At 38.7% G+C, this 17178-nt stretch overlaps 1 long non-coding RNA gene across 1 annotated transcript in view; it reads left to right on the top strand.

Annotated features, from left to right (window-relative positions):
- Positions 1-6187: 6187 nt before the first annotated feature.
- LOC131472960 (uncharacterized) overlaps positions 6188-17178 on the top strand; it is a 54474-nt gene continuing 43483 nt past the window's right edge. Inside the window, exons 1-2 of the long non-coding RNA XR_009242161.1 lie at positions 6188-6412; positions 13196-13292. This is a non-coding gene — a long non-coding RNA (uncharacterized LOC131472960). The remainder of the gene's footprint in view (positions 6413-13195; positions 13293-17178) is intronic.

The following is a 17178-nucleotide window of genomic DNA, read 5'->3' as shown; positions in this document are numbered from 1 at the left end:
AGCTAATTACAATCTGCATCTGCTGAGAACAACCATAATAAAACTCACTGATCCTTTACATTTTATTATCTCTGAACTTTGCTCAGAGGTATATGTGCACAAGTTATTACTTGCAGGCGCGTGTAATCGTATAATGTGAGCGCGATAGCATGTGCACTGTGTGCTCCCTGCAAATCCTACTAAAGGCAAAAAGAGGTGAGGGCATTATTGTGGATTCTGTCACCTCGCCGCCCATAAAGACTGAAAGAAGAGGATGAGGTGTAGGAGGTCCCCAACGTGTGACAAGTACACATATGCATATATGCACCTATTGTCCCAGCAGAGTGTGATTGCAATCATTTTGGAAATCTCCTCCCTCAAATGTGTGAATACTGTCAGATTCATTCAGTTGTTCAGTCTCAGTCTGGAAATCACCCCTGAAGAAATCACTCATTCCTTCAAACGGCAGACACTGACAGCGATTGACTGCCAATGAAACCGGCTTTTCTTCCCGTCGCCTCGGTCTAGCAATCTATCTCTTTATGCGTTTCCTTTCCATTTCATTTCACAGGCAGGTCAAAAAAAAAAAATCCTGGCCGACCACTGTCCGCATGACACCGAGACAGTCAATCTGAGAGATGGATTCTTGACACGTCTGATCCAAAAATGTATTAACATTCTACAGCGAGGCATTTAACATTTAACTGGCAGCTCCTTAAAGTTCAAGTGCAGCCTGACACATCAGTCGTGTTGCAGTGACAAGTGGAATAAAAGAACAAACTAGTGGGATATATGTCCACAAAAGCATACATCAGAAATGACTGGCTCTTTGGGCAACAGTTGTCAGCACGTAAGCTGTTTAATAGAATTAACCAGCAGGGAAGATGTTTCCCTTTTTTTTTTTAAGAAGCTCTGGTGATTGTTGATGACAGACAAAGACAATCCAACTTGTAAAATAGCATAATACTTCATAAAAACACTACACATGGGATGGCAAATCTTTCGGTTTTTGTATTTGGGAGACATAACCAGGAAGGAGAAACTCGGGATTCAGAGGATGTTTCGTGTTGCTGATGAATGTCTGAGGCTCAGCTGCCTCTGCTGCCTGTCAAGCAGCTTGATATTGAGGACAATTCTTGCAAATGTGTGGGCTTAACTTTTCACACCGAGCAGTTTGATAGATCAGATTTAACTATAAGAGCAATTGAATTAACGTACCTGTGCTTTAGTGACAAGATTGTGATGTCATCATTTTGCAGGAGTGGGGAAACATGCAATTGTGGTAGACAATAAAGTTTGGTTTTCTGAAAAAAACTTGAAGTGCTCTCACTGTGTGTTTATACTTATGTGTACAAAACTGTACAAAATGTAGTGGTTTTAAGTTTTTTTAATTTCAAGTTGGTTTAGCTTCGAATTTCTGTTTCTTAATTTAAATTAGAATTTTTATTTCTTAAAGACCCTTCAGGTGTTCCTTTAGTTCCGGAAAGTAGGAAAAACAATGATCACTCCATGATAACGGTCTTCATTACATAAATGATCTTTTTCAGAATTAAGAGCTGTGAGTGTGGTCGTCAAAATGTCATGTTTGCTCAAGAGTAATCTCAATTATTTGGAAACAAAAAACAAACAAAAACAATAGAAACCACAGGGATGGTCTGCACTTCAGAGCATTTCTGTACATTTCCTTTGTGAAGCACTTGGGTCACGGTGGTCACACCGAGGAACAACAATCCTACTGTGACTTCTAGCATCGCAGCACGAAGTGTGAACTATTTCTGAACAAACTTATACCCTGTCTCACTCAGTCTTACTTGAAGTAAATTATTTCAGAATTCTGATCATCCATCTTGTCATCCTCCCTCCCTCGCTCTGCTTTTTTTTTCTTTTACCCCTCTATGGCTCCATCTTTGTCAGAGTTTCTCATTTTTTTTCTTGCTCCCACAGCCTAAAACTGTTCTGACTGCAAACTTCCTTTCTCATCAATCTCTTCTCTCCCCCCTCCAGGTTTACACCCCCTGCACTTTTTCATCCTCTGACTCTACATCACTCCTACTACCCCCTCTCAATTACTCCCCCTCAACTCTCTGTATACTTTGCATCATGGCTCAGGATGAATCTCAGAGTATCTTATCTGGGTTTCTGAGTTTGACCCAAATTGTTTTGGACAGACACAATGTGCGATGCCTGCGCCAGAGGTCCTTGTGTTGGGCGATGTTTCAGAAACACTCATGCACTGGGAAGCACGCAGAGATACAACATGCACCGCTAACTGTCTCTCTTGGAGCACCGGGGCAGGGTCAGACAGGTTTAAACAACAGATACAGAAACAGCATCAAAGCCTCTGGAAAGGCAGAAGTATGTTGCAAAGTTCCAACACAACTTCAATTACATCAGGGTTGCCAGGTCTGTGTGAAAACAAAAGCACCATGGAGCAAGGGGATGCAGGATGGAATCAAACTGCCCATCTAAAATCTACTGGTAGCCTGCAAGTGAGGTGATTAGTGGACATCTGCGAAATTGTGGCTACAAAAAACAGCCTGGTTCACAGTACAAGTGTCTTTGCATGCACCGCGGCCAACCAACGTAACCTGTGGGAAACACTGATGGTCTAGTTGCTGCCCACTTAAAAAAAACACAAAAAACCCCAACAATTCTACTTGTACTTTTCTCTTATTTTGGAGTTTGAAAATATCAGGGTCTCACAGGAACCTGAAAGTAGAGGTACAATTTGCATTTGCAATTGCAATTACAGTACAAAAAAGAATCACAATACTAAGCTGAAAAAGGACAGATGGAGAGATGGAGGATCATTCTCAAAGGGCCATTCACATTTTGACAAATACATGATATAACCACTTCCATTCACAAACAATAGCTTCTTGGAAAAACACAGTGAAGCCACTTTGTCAGACAAGCTTTTTCTACAGAACGAATAAGACAAACGGTTGCAGTTGCATTCAGTTGTTTCAGCACCAAGGACAGCTCCCATCTGTAGTTGATACTGTAACCTACTGCATTCATTCACCTGCAGCCTTGCAAACCGTTCAAAGAGAGTAGAGACCCTTCCTTACCCGAGCGCTCGACTAAATGGAAATTCAACTATTTTCACTTGGCCCCTGAAGTTTGCACTGCAGCTGCCGACTTCAGACTTAAAGCCTGGGATGATCTTCTGACCCTGTGGTCGCTCTGGGATTGACAGTGAACACTGACTGGCTCTTCCAGTCTGTCAGGACGTGTGACGCTTCATTAAAACACTGTGTGTTTGTCAGTTTTTCGAGGCAGCATAAACTCCATCTGAGGTGTTGTCTGTATCTCACACATGGAAATACCTTTTCCATACACATACAAACACACACTGGGTGTGAAATCTAATCCCCCGCCTTCTGTTGCCACAACAGCCATCTGTAAAGACACCTTTCTCTTCCCCTCTTCTCTTCCAACAGAAAAAAAATAAATGAATTACCAGAAAAGAATGAAAAAATAAAAAAAAAAGGAGGAAAATCTAAATCCGTTAGAATGTAGTAACTTGAAATCAACACAGGAAGCTGGAAATTAGAATAAAGATGGAGGACTCTTACGAGTGAAGGGCTTTCAACAGCCAAATATATCCTAAAAAAAAAAAAGTCAGAGTATTTTCAATTTAAAAGTGGTGAAGAATTCAAAACTTTCAGCACTTCTATGAAATAAAAGAACAGAGCACAGAAAAGAGCAGTGCTGTGCAGTGAACAGCTGCAGCTGTGATACAGGCATGATGTAGTCAGTTAGTGGTTTAGGGAGCGCTTGATTTGCTTACTGTTCTCTCGGTGAAGAAAGCTTTCTCAATATTGGACAATCATGTTTGTGAGAAGCCAACATTGTGATGGAGGATGAAATATAATTGTCCTACTGTAGTGTTCAGGTATATTTTCAGCAAAATGTTCATGCTCACTTCTTGGTGCTTTCTGCCATAGTCCAAGTATGTATGTAAATATTTATGTATCTCGCTCCATTATCACACGTAGCTGCAGAGCTTCTGCCTTATCTCCATTAATCATGAAGTAAAACGCGTCATCGTGTGTGCAGCACAGGGAATGTTTGCCAATGTTTGAGTCACGTGGAGCCTAATCAGCATTGTGTAAACCCATTTGACAGCGATTTGAATGTAACAGAGATTTGTTTATATATAAAAGGTATAAATACGGGACCTAAATACTCATCCCTCAGATTATCTTTAACATTAACTTCATTTTGACACAGACTCCTTTGCAAGGACATCTATGTCCATTTTAATGTATTATGAATCGTTAGAATGAACAAACCAAGCAGCAGCATTATTATTGGATAATAATTTTAGTTAGTTGGAGAACAACTACAAATAAGGCATGAATTGCTGGAATATGAAGAAAAAAAAAATGGAAGTCACCGTTTACTCTGATTCTACAGATAAAGGCACTTTCCCACAAAAGTGGGAAAATAGGGTCAGGCTGCAGTACCAGGCAATTGTGCTGGATGAGTCCTAAAATGTTTTTGACAAATCACTGTGCAGGTGATAAAATGAATTAAACCTCTGATCAAGGTGCTTCTGGCTTTGCATCGAGTGTCAGATGCATAAAGAGAGAATACAGTGTGATCTGTTTGAGACCTATAATAGATGTGTGATGGTGGTGCCTCTGAGGCAGTCACGGCCACGCTTGAATACATGGTAAAGCACAGAAAGTGGATCAATTGGTTGGCACTGAACTAGTCAGCATAAAGAGATTGGGATTGATGTCGAATTCGGACTCAAAAAACAGTCATTTCTTTATCGTTGATGTGACAGAGCACAGTGCTGCAAAAGCCCAAATGGCTTTTCTGTATTGTACTGTATGTGTATGCGAGTGTGTGTATGTGTGTTATATTTGTGTGTGCACTCACAAGGAACAGCTCAGGAGAGCCTATTGATCTGAGCCGCTGGACAAATATCAAACACTGGATTATGTTTAACTCAAATCAATTTAGAATGACGGCAGAGAGAAAAAAACCCATAATGGCCAAGGGTTTTTTATTTTTTATTATTGTCAACATTGCTGTTGTACATCTAATTATCTTCTTGTATGAGTCAGATTCATTTTTGCATTGTTTTCAGACAGTATAATTAAGAAGCCCGGCATGTGGAAAACATCTTAGATTATGGCTCAGCAGAAATTTTGCTTAGTAAAAAAAATAAAAATAAAAAGAGTAAAGCAGTAATCTGTGCATCGTGTTAATGTATGTGTTTGTTTATACTCCTATACTACTAAACGAGTAGTATTCTATTCAGACATACAAAAGCACACAGTATAGACAAAAACAAACACACAGCAGTGACTGAGAAGGCAAGCGTTTATACATGCTTATCCTATATTATCCCCCAAATATGCTACCCTAAGAAATAAAATAAAGAAAAATGGATAATCCCAACCATAACCCTTGATAAGACAAACTGACTTAGATGATGAAAACACACCTACAGAGAATTCTCCTTCTTGTAAAATGCGTTTGTGTTTGTGCGCATGCATGTATTACTATATACACATTTACATAGACAACATTAATACAATAAACAGACATACAGAGCTTAACAAGTACACAAATCTTTTAGACCACCGACCATAGCCACAGCTGCCCTAAATTAACAGCATTGGTAATTAACAAAATCAATGCTTATGTTTCTGTAATGGTATGTAGATGCTCTTTAACCAAAATGATAGGAAAGCACATTTATTATTATTAAGTTGTCAAATTAGAGTCATTTACTTGCATTACTGAACAGAAAAATGTGTTTTAGTGGTCGCATGTTATGTTTGATTCATTTCTGACTTCTCAGAGAAGAAGCCCAGCGAGCCGGCTCCACTTTGGGTATAAGAAGGTGAATTCAGTTTGTTATTTGTCAAATAAATGACAACAACATTTTCATTTTTAAACAAGTTTTTGAAAGATTTGTGAAAGATTTACGTTTTCTCGTTTTCTTATGACGACAGGTGGTCTAATAAAACTTTTAAGCACTGTACATGAGGAGAGAAATAATCTATAGAGTAGCTTTATAATTTATACATTTTAGACATTTAGACAGATGGTCTGCAGCTTCTTATCTTGAAGAGATAACTGGAAAAACAAACTACTTACAAAATCGTAAAGAAGGGCCACGTGAACGCACGCGCGCGCGCACAGTAGGGCACACTTGTGCTAACGTTAGCTGGGATAGCAGCAGGTACTAACTAAAAGTAGTACCTGGTACCACGTACTATGCTAGTGGAAACGCTACTTAAACCGTGCCGTGGCGTGGCGTGGCGAGGCGAGGCGAGGCGAGGCGAGTAGAGCCGGTGGAAATGCGCCATTACATCGGCTAATCAATATAAGATACCAACAAGTGCGGAGGCTACGTTTTCATCTTCACAGCTGAGACACGGACAAGAACCGGAGTGAACTCAACACGGTGAGCACTAATGGCGTATTAATTCTCCACGCGTTTGTTTTCGCGTTGCCATGTTAACTTGTGTCCAATTAAAAACTGTATAAAACTATACCAGTGTTTATAATAGTGTGTTGTGTCAAACTGTGGCTCACTGAAGGATGATGCACACGACTTAATGTGTGTAGTGTACACAAGGCCTGCTACTAAATTCTGCACTTTATGGAATAACATAGAGTATATTTTTGTAGTGTACTGCCTTTGCTTTAGTCCCATTATTTACCTTCTCTTGTCTCCTCTTATTGTTGTCATTATAGTTGGTGTGATGGTTATGTGTACTCAAAGTGATGTCCTGTCTCTCTAAACAGTGATTTATTTATACATCATTCTACACAGTTTTTGTCTTATAGTCAAATGTTTGCTAAATGTACGGAAGCGCATTGCATCCACTTGAAAAAAACAATTTTTGACGGCTTGTTTAGTTTAATCAAGTTTTACTTTGATCTGGGTTTAAGACACTGGGAGATAGTCCTGTCCTTAAGTCACATCGATGGTATTACCATTAGTCTGTCGACTTTACGCAGGCAACTGAGGACTTTGCGGTTGTTCAGAAGGAAAGCTCATTCTGATCTGTTAGACATTGCAATGTTTCTCCAGGATCAGTTGGACAGATATGGCATGCGCCATGAATACAAGATGATGCATTTGAAATGCGTTCAGGCTGGCGACGTGGTGACTCAAGAGACGATCAGGAGACTGCTGAACATATGGGAGTCACCTGCAGAGAGTTTTCGATAATTCAGGTGAAAAATTAGCACGAAAAACAGAAAAAAAACCATTAGACAGAAAAACAGGAAAAACAATAAAATTAGTTTTTTTTCTTCTTCATATGAATGCAATGCGCTTCCGTACAAATGGTTGTGACTTGTATCAGTGACTATTTAGAGATGAAGTAGTTGAAAAGGTAAGTGAGGTGTGTTATATAATGAAACTATGCAGTCAGTATTTTGGTAGAACTCAAAGGATGTAGTGTTTGGTCAGTTAAGGCTGCAAGTAAGGCATTTTTCTATCTTTCTATTTGTTTTTCTGTCATTCCCGGCAATTGGTGTGATAACTTGGTGACTTGTTTTGCACTATGATTGATTATTTTGAATATACTTTGTTTGTTGTTATAGTAGGATACCAAATACATTGCTAAGAAAATAGGGCATGTATGATTATAATATAGTCAAATCTTCTCCTTCCCAAGCATTTGTATCTCCTTGAAGTGCTAATGTGGCAGAACCTAATTTCTGAGGAACTGGTTATGTTCAGATTTCAATATTAACCTTTTATTGTTAAGGTTAGGGATAATGCTTTGTCTAAACTGTCCAAATGAATGGATGTCAGTGTTGAGACTTAAAAAGGATGATTGCCCAAAATCTGTGTGTGTCTGTAGCTCTCATGTGCAATTGTTATACTGCATGCGATGTACACGTCTATAATAAGGAAGAAGACAATTGAGGAAACAACAAAACAACAATGTAATCACAAGTTATATGTAATATAGAATGACCCATGTCAGATGTTGGTCCTTAAAGTAAGTTTCAATGTCAAAGGAATACAAACATAAACATACATACTTTTTAGACAACAGAACACAGCTTTTTAAGCACTGATCATCAATGTGAGTTCAATCTGCAAATAACAGAAAACATATCTCATCAATACTCTTGCATGGATTTCAGCCATTTTGCTCTGGACAAGTTACAGCACCTCTGCCAAGATGTTTTCACACAGGTCCATCTGATGTTTTATTTATTTATTATCAGGATTAAAGCAAAACTATGCCGCAGATTTATGGACTACAGGCCAAGCAGGAACCTATTACATTTTGGTACCGGTCCAGATCAGATGGCAAATCCAGGAGTTGGCTTAGGCATTAGTTTTGATTGAATTTAAGGAGGCTGTAGAGCCTAAGGTATGTGCTCTACTGAGTTGTAATGTGGCATAGTCCAGTTTATGGTAGATCAAGGAAAGGAGAGACGACAAGTCAGTGTAAAGCTGCAGACACAGTCCAACGTCTCTCTGTAAAATTCTCAAGGTCTGAACTTTTTCGATGTGAAGTTTATTAAGATGCTGTATCTTGTCAATTGACACCATATAAATGAAACTGAACTCAATTAAAATACGTTTTAAAAATCTTCACACAGTCCTGCACTCCATAAATCGGGTACACACTGTAACTGCTGTATTGTTTCTCGTATACAAAGTTCAGGGAAAACCAGAAAGACAGCATTCAAGTTGTTGAAGTACTTTATAGTCTGGGCAAACTCGTCATTGCTCTCTCTCCACCTTTCAGCCTTAAACTTATAAAGGAGAAGAACAGGCAGACAGTCATTCATTGGTAGAGGTTTTTCCTTTGTATTTATTATGCCTGCTGAACTTCAGGACACATGTAAAGGTTTTCTTATCCGAGTTACCTTTAAAGACACCTCTGTGCAAACTATGCCAGTATAAAGTATGTGTGTGTACTGAATGTGTGCCACACGTGATATTAAACCCCAGTTGCGAACCACTCTGGTCATTTCTAATCTGTATCTGCTGTACACTCTAAACATTACAGCAGACAGACAGACACACACTTCAAACATTCTATTAAAACAGCATCCATATTCATGGGCTCATAAGATAAAAAATAATAATATGAATATGAATTGTTCGTAATCCTCATGGGGAAAGTGCATTGGCTCATTGTCTCTGCCTCACTCATCATCTCAGAGGAAGTTGTAGGAGAGAAGAGCATTAGTACAACAGGAAATATGCACCACTTCATTCTGTTCCCATCACTGCCAAAAACAACAACACAGGAAAGATGTTAATATGAAATATGAAGATAGCTTGCATACAAACGAGCGTTTATGTAATCCACTACACAACACAATCCATTTGTACAACTGTTAAGGTAGGGAAGTTGATTGCAAATGTCAGATGGAGGTAAATTGCACCGCAGGTTTTGCCTCTGTGGGAATTACAAGAGCAAAGTTCTGCTGTCTCCTCATTCTCTCTCTCTCACACACACATTGCATACAATTTCAGTTTTTTTTTTTCTGCTCTTTTAGAATGTCTTGTGGTGTCAAAATCTCTCCATCCATTTGCAGAAATTTAATTTCCATGACAAACACTGAGACAGCACATCCTCTAGCTGCCAGAGAGTCAGAAGGTGGGGTATTGAAAATATAATTTAACGATTTGAAACACAAGGGAATTTTAGGGTTGTATGTTATTTAAAGTTGTAGTGCACAACAGTTATGTTTAAACAAATGCCCACTACATTGAGATCATTGTCATATGAGTTCAAACAATGCTGATTAATTGGCTCCACATAATTTTCACTGTGGCTTTATGTGAATGTGATCCCGTGAAAATGTGTGCTCCACCAGCAGAACCTAAGGCAAATCAAACAGTTCCTAAACAGCTGCTTGACTGCGTGTCTGCACGTGCCAAGAACAGCTAATGCTGCTGTTTCCTTCACCATGCAGCTCCAAGTTCCCTGGACAACAGATAACTGAAGCACCATAGAAAGGAAAAAAAACAAACTACTTCTTTCTTTCTCTCGCTATCTTTTCCTGTGTGTCTGTATGTAAGTATGACAGTGCTGAAGCGTAGGATAGACAAAAGTAGGTCATAGAAACTGCACTGTTTTTGGTATAACTCAGACTTATAAGTCCATAGGGTGTTCCACACTGGATCTTTAATTGTAACTAGCAGTTATTTTTGCTATGACCAAAGATGCCTTTCTGCTGCTCGTGCCCGCAGGCTGCCAACATTTAACTTCCCTAAATGTCAATTTTACACAAGTTCCATGTTGAGAAGTGCAAGCGATTTCCTCTGTGTATCAGAGATAAAAGGTCTTAGTAAGTAAAAAATAACAGCAGTTATTTAAAAAAAACACAATAGCAAAATTTCAGCCAGTTGTTGAGTCATTCTTTTGCCAGTAATATAATTAAAAGTTCAGTCAGTGTTGCCAATAGTCAGGGCTCCCTCCGTCACCCACAATTCAAATCTTAATGAGCAGTCTAAAATACTTATTTCAACAGTTTCCTGTGAAGAATTTGTAATGATTTTTCCCAGTTTGACTGTGAATAATTTTTTTATTCCCTGTTGAGTCCACATTTTCATCATGCATGATTGTTCTCTTCATCTCATTCTTTTCTAATCTTTTTGATTACAGTTTAACCCTAAAAATAAAACAAAAAAAAACACCAAAGCGCTCACTACACAAGGACAATTATGCTGATTACTCTACAATACAGAGTTGATGCTTTGATCTGCATAATTATTTTACAAACCATTTAATGAAATCTTCAGTACTTTCACCTTTTATTGTTGCTGCATCATTTTTGTTGGTGCGATGGTAAATGCTGTCCGTTCAAGCTTTGTTCGGAGGGGTTGGATGAAGAAAAGTGAATTGGTTCCGTCTTCACAAACTATTCCCATTACCAGGACGGACAATTTGGAAACCACACCCATATTTAATTCTTCCAAAAGCGACTGTAATTGAATAGTCCTCCTCTTGGATGGTGTGTGTGTGGGTGTGGGCTGAGAAATTCTGTGGGAAGAAAATCCAATTACAAAGTCCTTCCAAGAGAAATAATGAAAATTCAAATGGGTTATGTAAATTCTGCCTGCTAAGTGGCTGGGAACAAGTGTGGCAAGTAAGAGATTGCATAAACACACACACAAGACACACACACACACATACACATAACACTTGCCAGTTTGCTTCTCCAGCACTTTCATTTTCCATATTCTAATCGGAATCCATCATTTCCTCCCTGTCACCTCACTGATAGCATGGCTAATGTTGCTTAATGAAATTTGTTGACAAAGGAACGGTGCTCTGTCCTGTTCTCAACGTATTGAATTAGCTGTCTGGGAAGCGAGGAGGCAAAAGAGAAAATCCAGGAGATGGATGACCTCCTCCACTCACTGTCACCACCCACAAAACTTCTTAGAATCTCTTAAGGTCTTTGCCGCAAATCATGCTCTCTTTTCCTCCCCCTTTCATGGTTAATATCGTTTCCATACACTGCTTAATGCTGACTTAATGCTGCATGAAAATAGAAAGTGTAGAAAGGAGGAGGAGAGGGCACTGGGGAGCGGACAGTGTGTGTAAACGGTGAAAATGGGAAGGATGAAATGTAAGAGGCAGAGGAGAGCAGAAAGAAGAAAAGAGCAAGATGAGTGGACATGAGAGACGGAGGCTCTGATGAGAGGCAGCGTCGGAATGGAACGTGAGGAAGAAACCACATTAAATGTTAAAATTATGGTCAGGACTGATGGCTGAAGGGGAGGAGAGGAAAAAAGGTATGATGGTGAAAAGGGAGGAGGAAGGCACCGAACCTGGTCTGTCAACTCTCATGAGAGGGGAGCACTTTGATGCTAATAGGATCTTGAGTAAAGGGTCAAGGTCATAATTGAAGATAATATAAATCTAGATCTCTCCCTAATTCATGAGAACAGCTTGCTCGTGAGCCTACAGGGAATCTTCAGCTGCACCACAGGCACACACTACTATAGTATGGTGATGATTGACCAGGACACTTAAAGCCTCTGGCTTTTAAGGTGGCATTTTTGCTGTTACTCTGAGATTCCTTTGTCATTTTATTCTAATAAAAATGACATGAGGCGAAATACAAGAGGTCAGCAGCATGGAGTGAGAACAGAAGCTCTGTGCACTGGGATAAGATGAATGAGAAGCATGAGCAGAGAAATGAGGTGGGTGTGTTGGCTTGAGCATGAAACACTCTTGGTGGTGAGGTTGGGAAATTGTATCCGACTCAGGACTGAATACCTTTCGCCTTCTCTTTTCCCTTCCAAGCATTGAGAACGCTACGCTGGTCTGTACATGATATTAAATTACAAAAGAGCTCCTATTTGGTTTGTCTGTTCAGTGAAGGACGAGGCACTTCTGATGTAGCAATTATGGCCTTATTATAATTTAAAAAACTTGAAAATAACTTTCCATGTGATTATACCAACGTGTATTCGATTTCTGCCAATGTCTTCCCACATCCCGCTCACTGGTCCTTTTAAATAATACATCAGGGTTATGTTATGGCCATCAGTTATAAATATTTCAATCACCTTTCATAGAGATCTTGTATTTTATGTGCTCTTCAAACAGAAATATTTAACACGTTTTACTCATGTGTTTGAAATATTCTGTCCATATCACACTTTTATGTTTTTATACACGTCAAGTTTATAAATATATCAGCAAACGACATGGGTGTACAATCTGTTCGAGTGGCTGTGGCACCTTTTACAGTTTAAGGTAGTTAAAATGTGTCACCTTCGAGTCATTCCGTGAATTATTCATCTCTAAAGACGCACTGATTGATCGCAGGTGGAGATTAGGTGAATTTGTTGTTACACTTATCAGAAAGGGAAACTCAATTTAATTCATTTAAAAAATATCTGTGAATAGAATCAATGCATTTACAAGATATTATAGCAATTACTCAAAATACTTCTTAATCATAAGCAACACTGTTAACTGGAAATGTCCTCCAATATGTGTAAGAATGTAAAGAAACAATGTCTAAATAATAGGTCCTATTATTACGAAATAGGAAGAGGACAAAGTATGTGATTAAAATGAACTCCTCTGCTTTAACTCTCTTTCAACTCGGAGCTAACCGTTTATTAAAACTGTAAAATATGTTGCTGTAAATGTGCGTGAGAATTTGATTTGAAGGAATTAATTCAATTATTCAAAATTCCTGCAGCTCCACACTGATATTCATGTCATTTTTTTCCAAGTGTGCAGGAGTCAGGGCTACATGACTGGAGGTCAAACGTCTGAAGGGGTACAGGACTGTGAAAAGTTTGGGACCACTGATCTACTCCCATTCACAAGGTAAAAGTGTACTTTTTTTTTAGTATTAAACCAGGTGTTCTTTGTTTTTTCCCCATCAGAATCCAATTATTCTGTCATTTAAACCTGTAATGAAGAGGGCAAAAAAACACAAAACCCCCATCAAACAACTTAAACTTAATGACTGCTCTCTCCATGGCACCACTGTGAGGTGTCCATAGAGAACTAGTTCAAAACCGCTTACTGACTTTGTGCTTGTAGCTTTGGCACAATGTTCAAAGTCACAAAAAAAGCTTGAAGAGATTGGGAACAGGCACAAAAAAAATGCAGCATATGAAACACAACAGAGCTTCTGAAAGAACAAAAAAAAAAAATCAAAATGAAAAAGGCATGAAAATGATTTGGAACTGGGGGTTGAGATGAAGCGGATATCAGGAAGTAGGAAGGAACCAGTCAATCTAAGGGAAACAAATCATTCATGAGAATGCAACTCCAATATCAAAATCAAAGCCAATAGATGTGGAACAAAATAGTATCTTTGTACCTTGTGTGTGTGTGTAAGACCTTAAAAACACCTCATGAATAAAACAGGTTGAAAAACAAAGTCAAATTTAATCTCGCTTTCTTATTTTTCCTGTTCTTTGTTGTTTTACATCAGTTGGCATCTGTAATGTTGCATTATTGTCGCCCTTTTTTTTCCTTTCGTCAGCCTCTTCTTTTCCTTACCTTTACCTTATTAATGTTGAGTTCTTGGTGTTTTACGGCAGTTGGCATCTGTAATGCTGCATTACTGCCACGGACAATACACAATTGAAGTAAAAACTAGAAATACAACTTTTTTTTTTTAACAAAGTATTAAGATTATTTGAGGCAAGAAATTAGTCATTTAGAATTTAAAAATGTGATTAATGTATCTTTCCTTTTCCTTTCCTATTGAACTTAACCGCTGTCACATTGATTGACTGAGATTGACTCAATTGATGCGGGTGTGTGTGTGTGTCTGTTTAATAATGTATGCAACATTACAGATGCCAACAACAAGAGTGAAAAACACACACACTCACACAAAAGGCATTGGGTTTGTTTTTTAAGCATCATGTTAGCAGGTTGATTAGGCGAATGAGAGCCTCTCGTGATTCTCAGTGATGCGATCATAAGTGGATGGGAACAGATGGCAGTGAGGTGGCAGATCTGTAACTTGAGAAAATGTCAGGCAACACTTCTGCTAGAAGTACATGCTCTTTAGTTTTTAATCATACACTGAATGCACATCTAGTGTTGCTAATTGAATTCTTATAATCATTTACTTTGGTCTCATTTTTGAGCATTTTCTCACACACTAATAGTTTAAGTTAATAGTTTACCCAGTTAAAGAGAAATATGTACATGTTAGAGGTGTGGTTAATTTCACTTATAGGGTAGAAAATAATAGTGGGTTTAAAACATTGTTTTATTGAGCCCAAATAACTTATGTGCTGCTAATGTACATAGAGTCAGGCTTCTGCCAGCAAAGGTATACAGCTAGTAAGCTTCTTCTGCTGCTAATTATGCTGCTTGGTACACTTAAATAGTGGTTTAAGTTCTTAATGGCAATTAATCAATGGTTATCCATTACCATCCCTAATGGTAAACTTACTTAAGATGCGAAAAGGCATTTGTCTCTGTTGTCTCCACGACTTTGAATGGTAAATGTGTTTTGTCTCATAGGACTTGTTGGGGACTGTGGGTAAGAAGTCTTTAGGTTGTGTCCCAGGATCACTTTGTTCTGTATTGTCCATGGCCACGTCTGTATGGATCAATACTGTTTTAGTTTTAATGCTTTTTTCCCCTTTGATCACCATTTACATTTTTTACATACTCAACATAGCAGAAATAAGGTAATTTGTTGATTTGTTGTAGCTCTGAGCATTTGTTTTTTTTTAATTTATTATGTTTTAATAAATATTTAATAAATAAATATACAAGTGTTAATATTTATAAAATGTATTTAACCTCACTTTCCTCTTACGTGTGTAGAGCTGTCAGTGTGAAGATAAATCCATAAGCTTTTTACTTGTGTACCACATGCTGGAAAAAGTGTGTTACGTTTATGCTGTGTGTTTACAAATGTGTGTGAGGGTTTGCGCTTCACTCGCTGTACAGTTAACATAGCGCCAGTTAAATTGAAATGTTCACCTATTCACCTCTGGAAACCTTGCTCTGCGAAGTCTGTACTAACAAATCCATTAGTCTGACATGGGTGATGAAACCCACTTAGATGCTCTCTAAGGTACCTGTCTCTAATCCCTCCAATCCTCTACTTCTCCCATTTTATTCACTTCTATCTCTTCTTTTCTCATCTTTTTTTTTTATTCCCTTGCATTTAACCATCTTCATCTGTGTGTGCCTCTTTTCCTAATCGAGTCATCCATCCAAGGTCTGATGTTATTTCATTTTTGTGACTGAAATGCGATTGTGCTTCTACTTCTCAGCAGAATCAGAATCTAATTACGGCAATCAGAGTAGTGTTATCCCATTACCATTTAAATTCCATCAATATGAGTTCATTTGAAGAAGGGGAACTAAGGGACTTAGGGTTGCTGCACTACGTTAACACCAACAGATTATATTTTAATCAAGTGAAGTGTAAAATGATTTAATTTGTCAAAATTTCGAGTTTATGCCAAATTTATTATAGCATATATGAGACCATCCTAAACCAAAGGCTGGATTATGGACCTGTCTATAAGACATCTTGTCTGACCGTATTAAAAAGTCGTATGTGCAATATTTTTTATATTATCATGTATCAAAAAATCCAAGCGAAACTGGATTTGGCTGTGTGATGCATGATGCGCTTTTACACAGAGACGTGGCAGATTTATAGTCTGTTAGAAGAACACTAACTTGCCAATTTGGCAGCATTTTGGCTTTAAAGATGGTGAAAATGGAGAGCCAGAGCATTTAAAAGAAACCATATGTCGCCTTCGCCACAAGCAGGTAATGACAAAGCGGGGCAACACCATAAACTTGCAGGCTCACCTCAGAGTCTATCACGCAGCACTTTGCTCAGCTTGACTCTGCAACAGCTTGGAAGGAAACTGCCATCAGCGCCACCACCCCCAGCCATCACCAGCCCACAATTATAGGAGCATTTGCCAAATCCGCTAAATATAAATGAAACAGCGTGAGGTGGAACAAATGCACCACTGCAGGCATGGTGCCGTTTCACACAGTGGGGGAAAAAAAAAACTTTCATCCGTGGAAATGATTGAAACGCTGGATCGCCATCACCCAGTCGATTAATATTTCACCGCTTTGGCCGTTCCCAACATGCACAATTATTCTTGTGATAATTGTTGTTATGCGACTTCTCCTCCTCCCTCGTGCTATTCAAAAATACCGTCCGACTCATTCGCTAACCTTGCAGGCACATTACCCACTTAAGTGGTGGCTACTTACTCTTTTCTCCAACCCACAGGGTTCAGGTGAGCAGAACTTAAATGTTGGCCTTGTGCATTCAAGCATCTGCCATAGTCTGTCACTTTGAGGCCTTTTTAGCATTAATAATGACACCGTGTCCATCAAATAAAACCTTTTTTGTGCCCATCCACACCAATTTTAAGCACCTCAGTTTCACATTGTGTGAATTGTTCCCCTCTTCTCTCTGCATCTGCCGAGACTTTTCCGTCATTCCCAATCAATGAATATTAGTTGGGGGACATTTTTTGTACTATTTATGAGCAACTATGGGCTATACCAGAACAACTCTGAATTTAGATCTTATTGTGATTTATAAAGGGAAATTGGTGATGTTGACTCTCTTCTGACCATCAGATAAGCATTAAGAATGCTGAACCAACACAGATTATGGTACACAGCACCTCCCTAAGAAAAATGTAAATGAACAACTGCAACAGCAATTTGATCCAATACTTATATTTTAGAG

The sequence above is a fragment of the Solea solea genome, chromosome 14 (assembly GCF_958295425.1).
Source record: "Solea solea chromosome 14, fSolSol10.1, whole genome shotgun sequence".
NCBI classification, from domain to species: domain Eukaryota; kingdom Metazoa; phylum Chordata; class Actinopteri; order Pleuronectiformes; family Soleidae; genus Solea; species Solea solea.
This window is presented reverse-complemented; position numbering and strand designations above follow the sequence as displayed.